Below are 15,560 nucleotides of genomic sequence, written 5' to 3'. Positions count from 1 at the left end.
GAGTCAGTGGCTGCCAGGGCTCCAGCAGGACAAGCAGCTCATAAGCCAGAACTGTCTCTCTTAGATGTCAATTTACTAATTTCCCAATTAACAATTAAATGCATTACAGTTATTCTTATCTTGAGAGTGTACTGAATTGAGAAGTAGGAAGCCTGAGTTGTTGTTAACACCTGACAATTATTAGCTAGGTTTTCTTGAGAAAGCCATTGACTCTCTCTAAATCAATTTGTTCATCTGCAAACTGGGAGTAAGAATACACACTGCCTATTTCACCAAATTGTGGTAAGAATCAAATGAGAACGGGTATGTCAAGAGCTTCGTAGATCGCTGGGCACGGTGGCTCATGCCTGTAATCCCAGAACTTTGGGAGGACGAGGCAGGTGGATCACGAGGTCAGGAGTTCAAGACCAGCCTGGCCAAGATGGTGAAACCCCGTCTCTACTAAAAATACAAAAATTAGCTGGGCGCAGTGCCAGGTGCCTGTAATCCCAGCTACTCGCGAGGCTGAGGCAGGAGAATTGCTTGAACCTGGGCGACAGAGGTGGCAGTGAGCTGAGATCACACCACTGAACTCCACCCTGGGGGATAGAGTGAGACACCATCTCAAAAACAAAAAAAAAAAACAAAAAAAAAAACAGCTTTGTAAACCATAAATTGTTATACAAATATTGGGCATTGTAATTAGATCTCACATTGTTTCTTAATTCCTCCTGTGATTTAGAAGGAAGTAGTGGAGTGAGATCATAATTTGATAGAAACATTTGCAAATTAAATTATGTCTTATCAGGCTATTTGTCCCAATAATTCTTTAACTCGTATTAACCTTAAAAGTTACTATTTTTATTTGGTAAACTTTTGAAATACTTTAGTTATAAACAAATCTCCCTTTCTATAGAATCTAGCCTTTCTTTTTGTCATTTTGGTAGTCTCAATTGAATGCCCAGAGATATGCCTTTTAATTCTGTTTTGCTTTTTTTTTTTTTTTTTTTTTTTTTTTTTTAACAAATAAGACCTTGGTCCATAGTAAAACTATGCAATAGGTCTATGCAATAGGAACTACTTTTGCTGATACACAAATTTGCATGTGCATGGACATACAGGTGTATATATGTTGGGGTGTGTGTGTATATGTGTGTGTGTGTGTAGACTGGTCGTCACTTCATTGAGAACTGCATTTCTTTTTTCTTTTTTATTTTTTTGAGACAGAATCTCACTCCGTCTCCCAGGCTGGAGTGCAGTGGTGCAATCTTGGCTCACTTCAACCTCCGTCTCCCGGGTTCAAGCGATTCTCCTGCCTCAGCCTCCTGAGTAGCTGGGATTACGAGCCTGCACCACCACGCCTGGCAAATTTGTTGTATTTTTAGTAGAGATGGGGTTTCACCATGTTGGCCAGGCTGGTTTTGAACTCGTGACCTCAAGTGATCCACCCACCTTGGCCCCCCAAAGTGCTAGGATTACAGGCATGAGCCACCGTGCCCAGCCAAGAACTGCATTTCTTCATTTCTAATTCTACATTGTCCTTTTCTATTGGTATTATGTTTATTTGAACAAATATTAAGGATGTTATTTAAATTATAACTTGTAGTAGACTGAATAAGATATCAGGTTCTAATCTCTGGAACCTGTAAATGTGGCCTTACCTGGAAGCAAAAAGGTCTTGGCAGATGTGATTAAATAAAGGATTTTGAGATGGGGAGATTATCTTGGATTATCCAGGAGGGCCTTACATTTAATCACAAGCGTCCTTATAATACAGAGGTAGAGGGAGACTTGACACACTGACGAGGAGAAGACAACACGACCATCATAGCAGAGATCAGTGAGATGCAGCCCCAAGCCAGGGGATGCTGACAGCAGCCAGAAACTGGGAGAGGCAAGGAATGAATTCTCCTCTGGAGCCTCCAGAGAGAGTGAGGCTCTTGACACCTTTACTTCAGCCCTGAAACTGATTCAGATTTCTGCCTCTAGGACTATGAGAGAATACATTTCTGTTGCTTTTAAGCCACCAAGTTTGTGAGAATTTGTTACAGTGGCATTAGGAGACTAACACAGACTCTTCATGTAACTGGGAAGAAGGACACTTGATTATAAGTGTTATCTATAGGTCAGTGATTCCCAGCCTTTTCTTTAAGCATTTAATAAAAATGTGTTAATTGAGTCCCATGAAGTGTCTGGAATGGTGCTAGGTGCAGGGAGAAACATAAAAGAAATTATCTCCTAGAGGGGCTTGTCATCTAGTTGAAGAATCAAAACAAAACAGTCACGCATCACTTAATGATGGGGGTGCATTCTGAGAAATGTGTCACTGGGCAATTTTGTGATTATACTAAGATCATAGAGTATATACTTAGACGAACCTAGGTGGTATAGCCTACTATACACGTAAGCCATATAGTATAGCCCATTGCGCCTAGGCTAAAAACCCACACATGATGTTACTGTACTAAATACTGTAGGCAACTGTAACACAATGGTAAGTATTTATGTATCTGAATATAGAAAATGTACAGTAAAAATATGGTATTATAATGTTATAGGACCATTATCATACATATGCTCTGTCATTGACTGAGATGTTTTGTGGCACATAACTGCAGATGTAAAACAGTTAGCACACAATTCAAGACAGTAGCTAAATTGGGGATAAATTGTTCAGCATGCGGTTCTAAGTGAAGTGAATGAATGAGCAAAAGCAGGGGCCGGGATGAATGGGGAGCCTGGCAGACCCTTGGGTGCACAGCTTATGATGGGAGAAAGTAGAAGTAAGTTCAGTGTTTAGGAAGGGTTTCTTTGCAAGGGAAAAATCAAACAGTGGAATATCAGCCAGATATTAGAGGGAGCAGGGGCCATTGACTGTTTTGGCACAGAAAGGTGAAATAATGAAAGTCGTATCCAAGGAAGACTAATTTGTTTCTGATGGAGCAAGCTGGATGCTCTAGTTTGTTTATCGGTCTCCTTTCTCCTAATAGTTACAATATGACATTAGCTTTTAGAATCTTTTTTTCTGAGAAATGTTTAAGAAAGTTGTGATGCTGCTTAAGATAATTAGGAAAATGTTGGGATGTCATAAACAAGAGCTACAACTCCTTCTCTCAATATTCCCAATTAGATGTGATTGACAGATCCTTAGATCTCACCGGCTTGTGACTTATAAACAACAGCATTCTCCTTTTAGTATTTAAGTTACAATAAAGCTCCCTTTCATAGGCCACAGAAAGCCAATTTTCCTACCGGTCTCACCTCTCAGGTGGTTTCTGGGCATCCTGGAGGAAGGTGTATCTATAGAACCCCAGCTTTCTGGAGCTCCACAAATCCTCCAGTCCATCCTGCATCTGGCTTGTCAGGCTGCCTGTACCCCTGTACCTGTTACTCTGGTTATTCCCTTTAGTCCTCACAACTCAGCCAAGACCAGGCTGTGGTGGGACAAACAGACCTCCAGCATAAGGAGCAGCAGGCACTGCTGCCAGAAGGGAGCTCCTGGAGTCATGCACCCACATCCAGTCTCAGAGCAAAGGGATTTGAAAGGAAACTTCCATCAGGCTTCCACATGGCGAGGCTAGGTCAACCCCCACCGAAAACCATGGCCAGGTATCTACCTCCCTTGGAGTCCAGACCCAGGATGAGAAGTTCTCACACTAGGTTGGTTGACATTTCTCTTGAGTAGGCTTAACCCTTGTGCTTGGATAGGCTGCCTTCATGGCCCAGACAAGGCACTCAAATGGTTGGTTATATGTTTCCCAGACTTAAATATCACCTTGTGGGGGACACTGTTGTGAAATCTGGAGAGCCCTGGTCCAGGCCTGGCCCACTCCGCATGGTCTTCCTCAGCTTTAGGTGAAGCTTACGGTGACGGCATGGCAGGCACTGCTCCCTCCTGCCGTGGCCCAGGTCGCATACCTCCTGTGGGACATATTTGGAACCAGGACATGCAAGTAACTTCAAGAAACAACAGGAATCTTCAAGGACAGTCCAATTTAAGCCCACAATTTCCTAACACCCCTCTTTAACTCGATGGGAGCAAAGTCTCATGAAATGTACACTTAGTTTTTATTACTGTGCAGAACTTTTAATAAGTCAGGTTGCAATAGCCTTGGTTCAATGATGATTTTATATTTTTCCCAAAACAATGTGTGCATTTTTGCTCCATATTTGTAAGAAGTAAAGGGCCCATTAATTATTTCCAATGAAAGGAAATGTATTAGAGACAGAAATCTTTAACTGGTATTCCTCCAGCTTTTGAGAATAAATTAAAATCCTGTCTCCCCTGTACTCCATTTCATACTTATTGAACCCCATATGTGATCCAACACATATTTATGTATTCATTCAACAAAATTTTTATTTTATTTATTTTCATTTATTTATTTTTAAGACAGAGTCTCATTGTGTTGCTCAGGCTGGAGTGCAGTGGCGCGATCTTGGCTCACTGCAACCTCCGTCTCCCAGGTTCAAGCGATTCTCCTGCTTCAGCCTACTGAGTAGCTGGGACTACAGGTGCCTGCCACCACGCCCAGTTAATTTTTTTTTTTTTTTTTTTTTTTGGTATTTTTAGTAGAAACAGGGTTTCACCATGTTGGCCAGGCTGGTCTGGAACTCCTGACCTCAAATGATCTGCCCACCTGGCTTCCCAATGTGCTAGGACTACAGGCGTGAGCCCACCATGCCTGGCCCATTCAACAAATATTTTTAAATGCCTACTGTATCAAGCACTGCTGCAGACACTTGGGGATACAGCAGTGAATGAAGTGAAATCCCTGCCTTCAAGGTGTCTGGTGTCTACATTCTTGTGAGGGGAAGCAGTGAATACACAAAAAAAGCTATGCTTTATCAATTACCAGGAACAAATAAAAACCAGAGTAAAGGGATAGAGAGTTACAGTGAAAGGATATTTTCAGAAAGGCGAAAAGGGGAGGTTTTTCTGATAAGAATATTATCTGAGCAGCGTCCTGAATTAGGGAAGGGCTATGGCAGAGACTGCCACTACCCTCCAGCATCCTTTTTCCTCTTATTGTTTTTATTGATAGAGCCTTCAGAGTTTTTACTAAGCAAATGAATGACAGCTCCTGACTACATTTCCCAGCTCTCCTTGCAGCTACGTGTGCTGCAGACTAAGTCTGAACCAATTTGAATGTGAGCAAAAGTGATGTGTGCAACTTTTAGGTCATCTCCTTAAAGGCACATGTCTTTTTCCTGCTAACTGGGATATGGTGATAACTGGATCAATCTAGGCTACCGCATACTGAGGATGGCAGAGCTGACCTGCCATCTCCACCTTTACATGAAAGAGAAATAAAATTCTGGTCTTGAATTAAATCACTGTATTTTGTTACAGTTGCTTAGCTAATTTGGACAACAATTTGTGTGGGTATCTAGCGAAGCACCTTTCTAAGCAGAGGAAATAGTGCCCGCAAAGGCTTAAAATAGGAGCTTACATGAAATGCTCAAGGAGCAGCAAGGAGGTCAGTGAGGCTGGAATGGAGTAGTAGGAGAAGAGATTAGAAAAGCATTAGAGGACAGAGAATGGAAAGCCTTGGAACCTCCATTAGGGCTTGAGATTTCGTTCTTGGGAGCTGTTGAATGCACTGTTTGAGCAAAGGAGTGACATTATGTGACTTCTGTTTTTAAAAGACCATTCTGGCTGTTGTGTTGAGAATAGAACGAGACAAATGTAGAGAAGCAAAGAGACTAGTTTGGAGGTTATTGCATAGTTCAGGTCAGATATTATGGCTCTTGGACTAGGGTGGGAATGGTGGAGGTGCTGAAAAGTGTATTTTTCTAAAGTGTATTTCTAAAGTAGAGATGCTTGGATGTGCTCATGCATTGTGAACGAGAGAAAGAGAGAATTAAGGGTGATGGATTTAAAAGGAAAGGGGATTGGCGTAGGAATTAGAAAATCACGTGCAGAGATCTGGAGGTTGGGCAGGAAGTGGGACTTTTACTTTCTACATTCATGAGCTTCATGAGACCACCTCTTTGCATGATGGTAATTAATTTCATGTCAGCCTTCACCAGTCAGATTCTACAGAATGAACTCAGCCTTCAGTCTCTCCTCTGTGATCTTTGCCACGTCTTCCAGTCTTTATTCTGAACAATTACTTTGCCCATTGATCCTTTTGAAGAGATGTTCAGTGTCAGCAGAAGATAGTGATCTCTAAGTGGCATACCTCAATTATCTTCTCTCAAAAGCACTAGGGAAAGGGAAAGTGAGAACAGGGATATGGAATCAATGTTGAGATATGCATTGTAATTCGAGAAAGGATGAGAGGTTCCTCAAGGTCAGAAGGAAGGAGAAATATCAGGCCTGGGACTGTGAGAAAGAGTGGAAATAGAGCAGTTGTAGAGAAAGAGCAGAGGGTGAAAAGTATCAATGACTGTGAAGTGAACCAGAGGCCAGGAGGGGTGGTGACAGCTCACGCCGGAGAAGAGCAAACACAAGGATTGACCTTGCTTCTCCTTCACTCTTAAGTGGTGCCGTCTTTAGGTGTCCTGTAAATTGCTAGGATTAAGTAATCTTGAGGAAGTAGCCCCAGTAAAATTATCATGCCTTTCAATTGTAAATTAGATTTAGCCCAGTTGTTCTTATAGAAAAATATGGCAAATATTATTAAAATCTTTGTCCAAAGACATACAAATGACTTGATATAGAAAATCTTGGCTGGGCGCGGTGGTTCATGCCTATAATCTCAGCACTTTGGGAGGCTGAGGTGGGTGGATCAGGAAGTCAGGAGTTCAAGGCCAGCCAAGCCAAGATGGTGAAACCCTGTCTCTATTAAAAATACAAAAAATTAGCCGGGCATGGTGGCAAGCGCCTGTAATCCCAGCTCCTCGGCAGGCTGAGGCAGAGAATTGCTTGAACCCGGGAGGTGGAATTTGCAGTGAGCCAAGATAGCGCCACTGCACTCCAGCCTGGGCAACAGAGCAAGCCTCTGTCTCAAAAAAAAAAAATTCCTACTTCATTTCCAGGGGAACCACCATCCACGTCAGTTGCAAGCCATGTAGGGTCACTCAAATCTAAACTTGAGGGATGGCTTTTGTTTTTCATTTGCTAAATGGAACAGAGACAGTCTTGACAACATTACCCTAAAGGTCGCAAAATATCCCAGACTATGCTGGGCATTGTAAAGCAAGATAAAGAAGGAAATATGTTTTAAAGCAGGGGAGTGACAGATTAAAAGCATGTTTAAGCAAGAGGTGCCTTCTTAATCGTGCTCTCAAATGATGATTTGTATCTAATGATCAAATTTAACATAAAAATTAAGATGACTAGAATCTCAGTATTATTTACATATAAGTTTCTGTTTGAACTTCTGAGGGTACAAAGGAAGTATGATCAAAACATACATATTTTATAAGTCCCAAAACCATGGCACATTTGAGTCTGTTTCTGTTTCTAACTGAGCATTTTTTTTTTTTTTTTTTTTAAATCAGTCTGGGCATGGTGGCTCACACCCGTAGTCCTAGCACTTTGGGAAGCTGAGGTGGGCGGATCACTTGAGGTCAGGAGTTCGAAACCAGCCTGGTCAACATGGTAAAAACCTGTCTCTATTAAAAATACAAAACAATTAGCTGAGTGTGGTGGCTGGCGCCTGTAATCTCAGCTACTCGGGAGGCTGAGGCAGGAGAATAGCTTGAAAATGGGAGGTGGAGGCTGCAGTGGGTGGAGATTGCGCCACCGCATTCCAGCCTGGGTGACAGAGTGAGACTCCATCTCAAAATAAATAAATAAATAAAATAAAGAACACAGAGGCCAAAGTTGTTGCTTCAAATCTAGGTACACCTGATAATGACCTCATGTTATTGTCATCTTCGTCGTCATCATCATCACTACCATTGGTGGTGGTGATGGTCAGTAAACATTTATAAAGAATCTATAAGGTTTAAGGCATTGGACTGGAAAAAGGAAAACCAAAAGACTATAAGATATAGTTACTTTTTCAAAAGGACTTGGGATCCAGTTGGAGACACAAATTGACAGATAAATGCAGGTTAAAAGTGTGTACTAGTCAGGAACAGCCAGGTTATGCTCCAGAAATAAATAATCACTACATTTCAGAGGATTGTAACAGGAAGGCTTTTTGCACTTTTACTACATGACCATGTCAGGTTGGCACAGGGGTTTTAGTCATTGTAGTCACTCCAGAAGCCAAGCTAGTGGGGCGCCCTACTGACACTAGCTTCTACAATCATCGAAGGAGGAAAAAAGGAAGGTCATGAGTCACCCAATTGTTCTTACAGCTTCTTCCTAGATGTTACACTTGTTGCTTCTGCTCAGTTGTCATTATCTAAAGCAAGTGCATAACCACACCTAACGTCAAATGAGTGGGAAAGTGTGATTCTACCATATGCTGGGACAACACAAATGCCTGCCACAAAATGTACATGTTAAGAGTCAAAAGAATTATATAGATAGTCCACATACTGTAGAAGTTTAGAGGAGGGAGTAAGCCATAAGATCTGGGATATTCATTCATTTATTCACTCATTCATTTATTCTTGTATTCAATGTACATATATAAAGCACCTCCTAGTGCTGGGTACTCTTCTAAGTAGTGATCATAGAACCTTAAACAAAACTGACAAGAATCCCTGCCCTCCTAAACATTACCTTCTAGTGGAGGAAGGCGTGAGCAAGGCCTTGAAAGATGAGTAGCATTTAAATAATTTTAGAAGGAAAAATATTCTAAGCATAAGGAATAGAATTTGTTTCACGTGAAGCCAGAAAGGCATCAGAAATAAAAGAATGGTAAAATCACTTCATGAATATAATATATTTGCTGGGGAGTGGGAAAATCACTTGAGGCCAGGAGTTTGAGACCAACCTGTTCAACAGAATGAGACCCGGTCTCTATAAAAAAAATTTTTTTAAGTAGCTGGGCATGATGGTGCTTGCCTGTAGTTCCAGCTACTTGGGAGGCTGAAATGGGAGGATCCCTTGAGCCCAGAAGTTCTAGTGGCCATGACTGTGCCACTGCACTCCAGCCTGGGTGACAGAGCAAGACCAAATCTTTAAAAAATATATATATATAAAATAAAAATAATTTATTTTACTCCTATGTAATTTAGGACCTTTTTTAAAAACCACAATCACATGGTTTTAAAAAATAAATTGTTTGCATAACATGGAATTAATATCGGTTTTAAATTAATAGTTGAAATAAATTACATGAAATATTTTTAATCACTATGTTCTTACTAGATTATATACAATGATTTAGATATGTTTCACTAGTAACTTTTTAATATGTCTTTATTTGTTAAAATGCTTTGCTAGTGGAATAATGTAAGTAATGATTATTGTTAATAATTATGATCTCTGTCACGTTTCTAAGGACTTAGTTATTTCCTTAAAAGCCCTCAGAAACCTTAAAATGTTTGTTTGTTTTTTGAATCTCTATGGAATATGTCACCACATTTGAAAATAATTTTTCTGGGATTCTGAAGGAAGGCACAACAAGACAAATTTGTTTCTACTTTCATATAAATAAAACCATGAAAATAAATAACATCAAATACTCATATTAAAACCTTTAGTTAATTTTAGCTATTGATAAGGCCTTTACTAAACTCTAGATATAGACAGATGGAAAATTTTATTGTTAAAAATATTATCAAGCTACAAATTAGTGAGGACAAAGAGGTGATATCCTTTAACTTGAACAATACTCATCTGTGGGAAGGGGGGATGACAAGATCTTCCCTGGCAGATATTTTCAGAGGATGGAAACTTACAGAAGATTTATGAAAAAACCAAAAAGATACCACCTCATACCCATTAGGAAGGCTACTATTAAAAAATTAAACCCAGAAAATAACAAATGTTGAAGAGGATGTGGAGAAATTGGAACCCTGTGCACCGTTGGTGCCACTGCTATGGAAAATGGCATGGCAGCTCCTCAAAAAGCTAAACATAGAACTACCGTATTACTTAGCAATCCCACTTCTGGTACATACTCAAAAGAACTGAAAGTAAGGATTAGAACACATATTTGCGTATGTGCAGACATAGCAGCATTAGTCACAATATCCAAAAGGTAGAAGCAACTCAAGTGTTCATATACAGAGGAATAGATAAACAAAATTTGAGAGATATATACACACACATATACATATATATGGCTGAATAATTTTTCTCTATATATCTCTATATAAAGATATATAAATATAAAAAATTATTCAGCCTTATAAAGGAAGAAAATTCTGACATGCTACAATGTGGATAAACCTTAAGGACATCAAGTGAAATAAACCAATCACAAAAGGACAAATACTGTATGATTCCCTTTACATGAGTTACCTAGAGTAGTCAGATTCAGAGAGACAGAAAGTAGAACTGTGGTTGCCAGGGGCTGGGGGAAGAGGAGAAATAAGGATTTATTCTTTAATAGATACGGAGTTTCAGTTTTCCAAGATAAAAAGAGTTCTAGAGATGGATGGTGGTGACATTGCACAACACTGTGAATATACGGACTTGGCACCACTGAACTGTACCCTTAAAAATGGTTAAGATGGTAAATTTTATGTTTATTTTGTCACAATAAAAATAATTTAAAAATATATGAAGACAAAAACAACAGCAGAAATAAATTTAAAAATTTCCAGTCTTTGTAAAATCAGCAACCATTTCTTTTCTCTTCGGTTTGAGGTATCTCATTTTGTGTTTTGCTCAGAGAGTAATTCCCTAATGTGATGCTCACACAGTCTCCACTGCCCAAAACTTGATGGCTCTGCTTGCTGCTACATTCCAAGAGTTCCTATCCTAATTAACATTTCACTCTAATAAGATGTTCTGGCTCCTAAAGTGTTGATCTATCAGTTGTTGACATATCTTGGGAGATGGCCAGGCATAACTACAGTGGGACAGGCAGCCTTGGAAGAGCTGGGGAAATGGGCATGAGGGAATAAATTCCAAGAGAATATGCAATCCTCAGAACAGGTAGCAGGGCAGGGCTAACCCACAAGTCAGCACGGAGCACTGTGTGGTTCATCGCAAGGTTGCAAGGTGTTCCAACATGGAATTCTGGTGGGTGTTGATATTCTGTGATCCAACAAGGACTTAGGCCGGCAGAAGTCATTGGGGAAGGTTGTTCGCAGTTTATGGTTAGGATGGTCATCCCCAGAGGGGAGATTAGCAAGAGCAAGGCAAGGCCCTGAGCCTCAAGTGACTGGGAAATTTGGCAGGTTCAAAAGCAACATTCTTAGCACTCAGAATGCTGGTTATTAGATCTTTCCACAGAGGTAGACTGGCTAGGCTGACTGAGCCTGACTTCTAGAATGTGGGGCTAAAGTTTACACCCCTCCTGCATAAAGTCAGGATTGGCTCAGGGTTGCATAGGGCATGGCTTAGGGCGGTGAGGACCATGGGCTCATCAACTAGTTAACCATGACTCACAGTAAAATAGAGTCATCCATTCTAGAGACACTGAACTTCAGGGTTGTTTGTATTACAAGCAGCTTCTCGAATACAACAAGACTGTTAGTAGTAAAGAATTTAGCACCCTAAAGACCACAATGCATGTTAGAATTTATAAACCCACAACACAAAGGCTATTTTGAGGTGGAAGAACTTCGTGCTCTGGTCTGGAAGGAAAAATCTTGGCAAAACACCCATCTCTAATATTTCTTTGGTGTAATCAACAAACGCTATGTGCTTCTACTTGGACTCCCAGAGAGAAGGAGCCTGAGTAGAGAGAAGCCATTGACCCTAGTGAGGAGACCCAAAATCAAAACAGTGCTCTGTTTGTGAAATATGATATAATTTTATATGGCATCCACTTCGAGTCCAGAGGGGAGGGTGCACAAAACCTTGGGCTTCACCACAGAGAGAGAGAGAATCTAAAACACCTACAAAGAAAGAGTTTCTCCTTCAGGAGCTTTGGGGAAGTATCTGCTGTGGATGCTGTTGTCAGAGCCTCTGAACTGGGTAGTGATGGCATTTTATTGAGGAGGAAACGAAGTCCAGGGAGCTGAAGTTCTTTTCTCAAGACCAATTGTTCAGGCAATGGCAGTCCTGATGGCCATTGAATAGGATCTGACTGTGATGAGGTTAAAGGAGAATGAACCGACTCAGGTCCGTCTGGGTGGGGCTCACCACAGCACCCATCATCATGTCCCATGAAGCTGTCCTCACAACCATCAGCTCTAGGAAACCTCTGCTCCAGAATGCAGTTGTGGGGTCTTTTAGATGAGCTGGCCTAGCCCTTGAGATACAGTAACTGCCTTTGTCCTTTAATAAAAAAAAAAATCAGGGCCCCGTATAGTGGCTCACGCCTATTATACCAGCACTTTGGGAGGCCGAGGTGGGCAGATCACGAGGTCAAGAGATCGAGACCATCCTGGTTAACATGGTGAAACCCTGTCTCTCTACTAAAAATACAAAGAAATTAGCTGGGTATGGTGGCAGGCACCTGTAGTCCCAGCTACTCGGGAGGCTGAGGCAGGAGAATGGCATGAACCTGGGAGGCGGAGCTTGCAATGAGCCGAGATCGTGCCACTGTGCTCCAGCCTGGGCAACAGAGTGAGACTCTGTCTCAAAAAAAAAAAAAAAAAAAAATCAGGTAAAATTACAATATGCAGGTGGACGGTTTTGTGATGTTTGCTGAGAAGTAGGAAGCAGAACCACCCTACAGGGAACCCTGCTTTCCTCAGCATCAGCTACCCACCCTGTTCTCCAGCATTTGGTCAGCTGCCTGAGTCTCGGTAGTTCAGCAGGTTGGCAGGCTGCATAACTGTTCAGGAGGCCAGACCTCTGACCTCTCTTCCTTTCCCAGACTGAGGACAATACCACGAACCAGCCTTGGCAGATAAAAATCAGGTATTTTAAAGAAAAATGCCCCTGGACTCAGAAATGCTCTAATTCATAGTGCGTTGTAATTGACCAATAACACATCTGTGTTAGTTTCCTATTGTTGCTGAAACATACTGCCACAGACTTCGTGGCTTAAAACAACACAAATGTCAGGCGCGGTGGCTCATGCCAGTAATCCCAGTACTTTGGGAGGCTGAGTGGGGCAGATCACTTGAAGTCAGTAGCTCAAGACCAGCCTGGCCAACATGAAGAAACCCCATCTCTACTAAAAATACAAAAATTAGCCAGGTGTGGTGGCATGCACCTGTAGTCAGTCCCAGCTCCTTGGGAGGCTGAGGCACAAGAATCACTTGAACCTAGGAGCAGAGGTTGCAGTGAGCCGAGATCGCACCACTGCATTCCAGCCTGGGTGACAGGGTGAGACTGCCTCAAAAACAAAACAAAACAAAACAAAACAAAACACGCAAATGTATTGCATTTATGGAGGTCAGGAGTCTGACATGAGTCTCACTGGGCCAAAGTCAAGGTAATGGCAGTCTTGCTGTCCATTCTGGAGGCCGTAGGGGGAGAATCTATTTTCTCACTTTTTCCAGCTTCTAAAGCTACCCACATTCCTTGGTTTGTGGCCCCTTCCATCTTCAAAGCCAGCAATGGCTGCTGGAGTTTCATATCACATCACTCTGACCTTGACTCTTCTGCCTCCCTCCTTCACTTATAAGGACCCTTGTGATTACATTGGTCCTAACTAGATAAACCAGGATATTCTTGCCATTACATGATCAGCTGATTAGCAATGCTAATTCTATCTTCAGCCTTAATTTCTTCTTGCCATTAACATCTCAAACATATTCACAAATTTTGGGGACTATGGCATGGACACCTTTGGGGGCCATTATTCTGCTTACCACAAGTTCCTTCCTTAGAACTTTGTTTGCAGGGATTCGGGGAGAAGAGACAGGTAGCTAGAAAATACTGGGGCATCATAATAAGAGGAACCAGGGAAGCTCAAAGCATCAGAACAATCATCCCAACTTCCTGAACCTAGGATGACTCCACAATTTAGAGACCTGTTGTCATTTTGTCCTTATTTCTCAGTTCACCCCAGGAGTATTTAAATTTCATCTGTTTGGTGGGGAGTGGATTCTCATTATATACGGATAATGTGTGTTTCAGAAAACAAAGCAAAGGGCCTTTTCCTCAGGGCAGGTAGACAGTGCTCCTAAGTTAGTGGTTTTCAAAGTACAAGTCACAATCCACTAATGACTGTAATGAGTCCTGAGATGAGTTTAGTGGGTGAGGGAGAGAGAAAGAGAGAGAGAGGAAGAAGAAAGGAAGAAGAGGAAAAGAAAGAAGAAGAGGAGGGAAAAAGGAAGGAAGGAGGGAAGGAAGGGAGAGAGGGAGGAAAAGAATAAAGAAAAAAGAAATCAAAGTATATAGAATAGAAAATATGGCGCAGCCATCACATGTTTTGAGGCTAAATATTGTTGCAGTTCTACCTACACCTGTGTGCATTGGCTTATGGTGTAAGATGTATTTTTACAGTGAGACAGTCTGAGCTAGAGGGGCCCACAGGGCAACTGCAGATGTTTGCATGGAGGGATTCCCCCCCTCAGAGGAGCTGCCCCTAATCTGTATTGAGACAGATGAATCTGCTTATCTGTGTGGAAGCTTTCGAAAGGACTTGAGGGGACTGAAAAGGAGGAAAGGATGGGAATGTGGAGCAAGGAGATCAGATCAGAAGAGGAAGAGATGAGAGTTCAAAAGGAAAAAATTAAAGTGAAATGAAATTAAGAACATTAGTCATGTGAGACAAGAACAAAAATAGTAGACTCTGACAAGAAATCAGCCAGGAAGATAGGCCCAGACTCAAATGCTTTCTTGAGTGAAAGAACAAAGGGGAGAAAATCTAAACCTCAAACCAAAACAACCCTGCTTTCGTGTTCCTTCTTGCATCCACTGAGCCAAACCTCCAGCTGCCTCGTGCCGCTGCAGGCGCTTGTGGCAAAAGCACACGTGAACCACGCTGGACATCAGAGGCTTGCGGGTGCCTAGGGGCCTTGTGACCTCCAGCTACCCTGAGCTGTGAAATCAGAGCTGAAGGAAGCAAATGTGACAAGACCTGGTCTGAGCGATGGGCGGGGAGGTGGACTGACAATGCTCATCCCCCTTGGGAGGTTCATGTTTAATGCCTGCTGAACACCCCATGTCCTTGACCCAGACTCTCAACTCATCACGAACTCAGCTGCAACAGCAATTGAGCACAGTGAATGAACAGGTGTCACGATCCTGTTATGAACAGGGAGAAACTGGGTCTCAGAGGAGTCCAGGAAATGGCCAGGATCAGTAAGAAAAAAAAGAAATAAAAGTATGTGGAATAGAAAATATCATGGCACAGCCATCACATGTTTTGAATCAGTAAGTGACAGGACTATGACTCCAGATGCCCTCTGAACTCCTTGCAGGGCTCTTTTCACCACAACAGGAACTTCCAAAGCATATGTTTGGAGGAGACTGACCCATGCTGATCGCACAGAGAGACCATATTTGCCATTTATGCCACAGGCTTCTATGCCCCCACCTCTCACCAAGTCCCTACTCTAAGGTTCGGATGGTCACTCTGTAGAGGTGGGGTACGTAGGATACATTTGGTGGGAGGTGGGAAGCCCAAGAACAAGCCTTTCTTCTCTCTCCCATCCAAGTACTAACCAGGCCCAACCCTGCAACCTTTCTTCTCCTTCAGGAATCCAGAACAGGC

This window comes from Pongo pygmaeus, chromosome 5, assembly GCF_028885625.2.
Source record: "Pongo pygmaeus isolate AG05252 chromosome 5, NHGRI_mPonPyg2-v2.0_pri, whole genome shotgun sequence".
NCBI classification, from domain to species: Eukaryota; Metazoa; Chordata; class Mammalia; order Primates; family Hominidae; genus Pongo; species Pongo pygmaeus.
Note: the sequence above shows the minus strand (reverse complement) of the source record.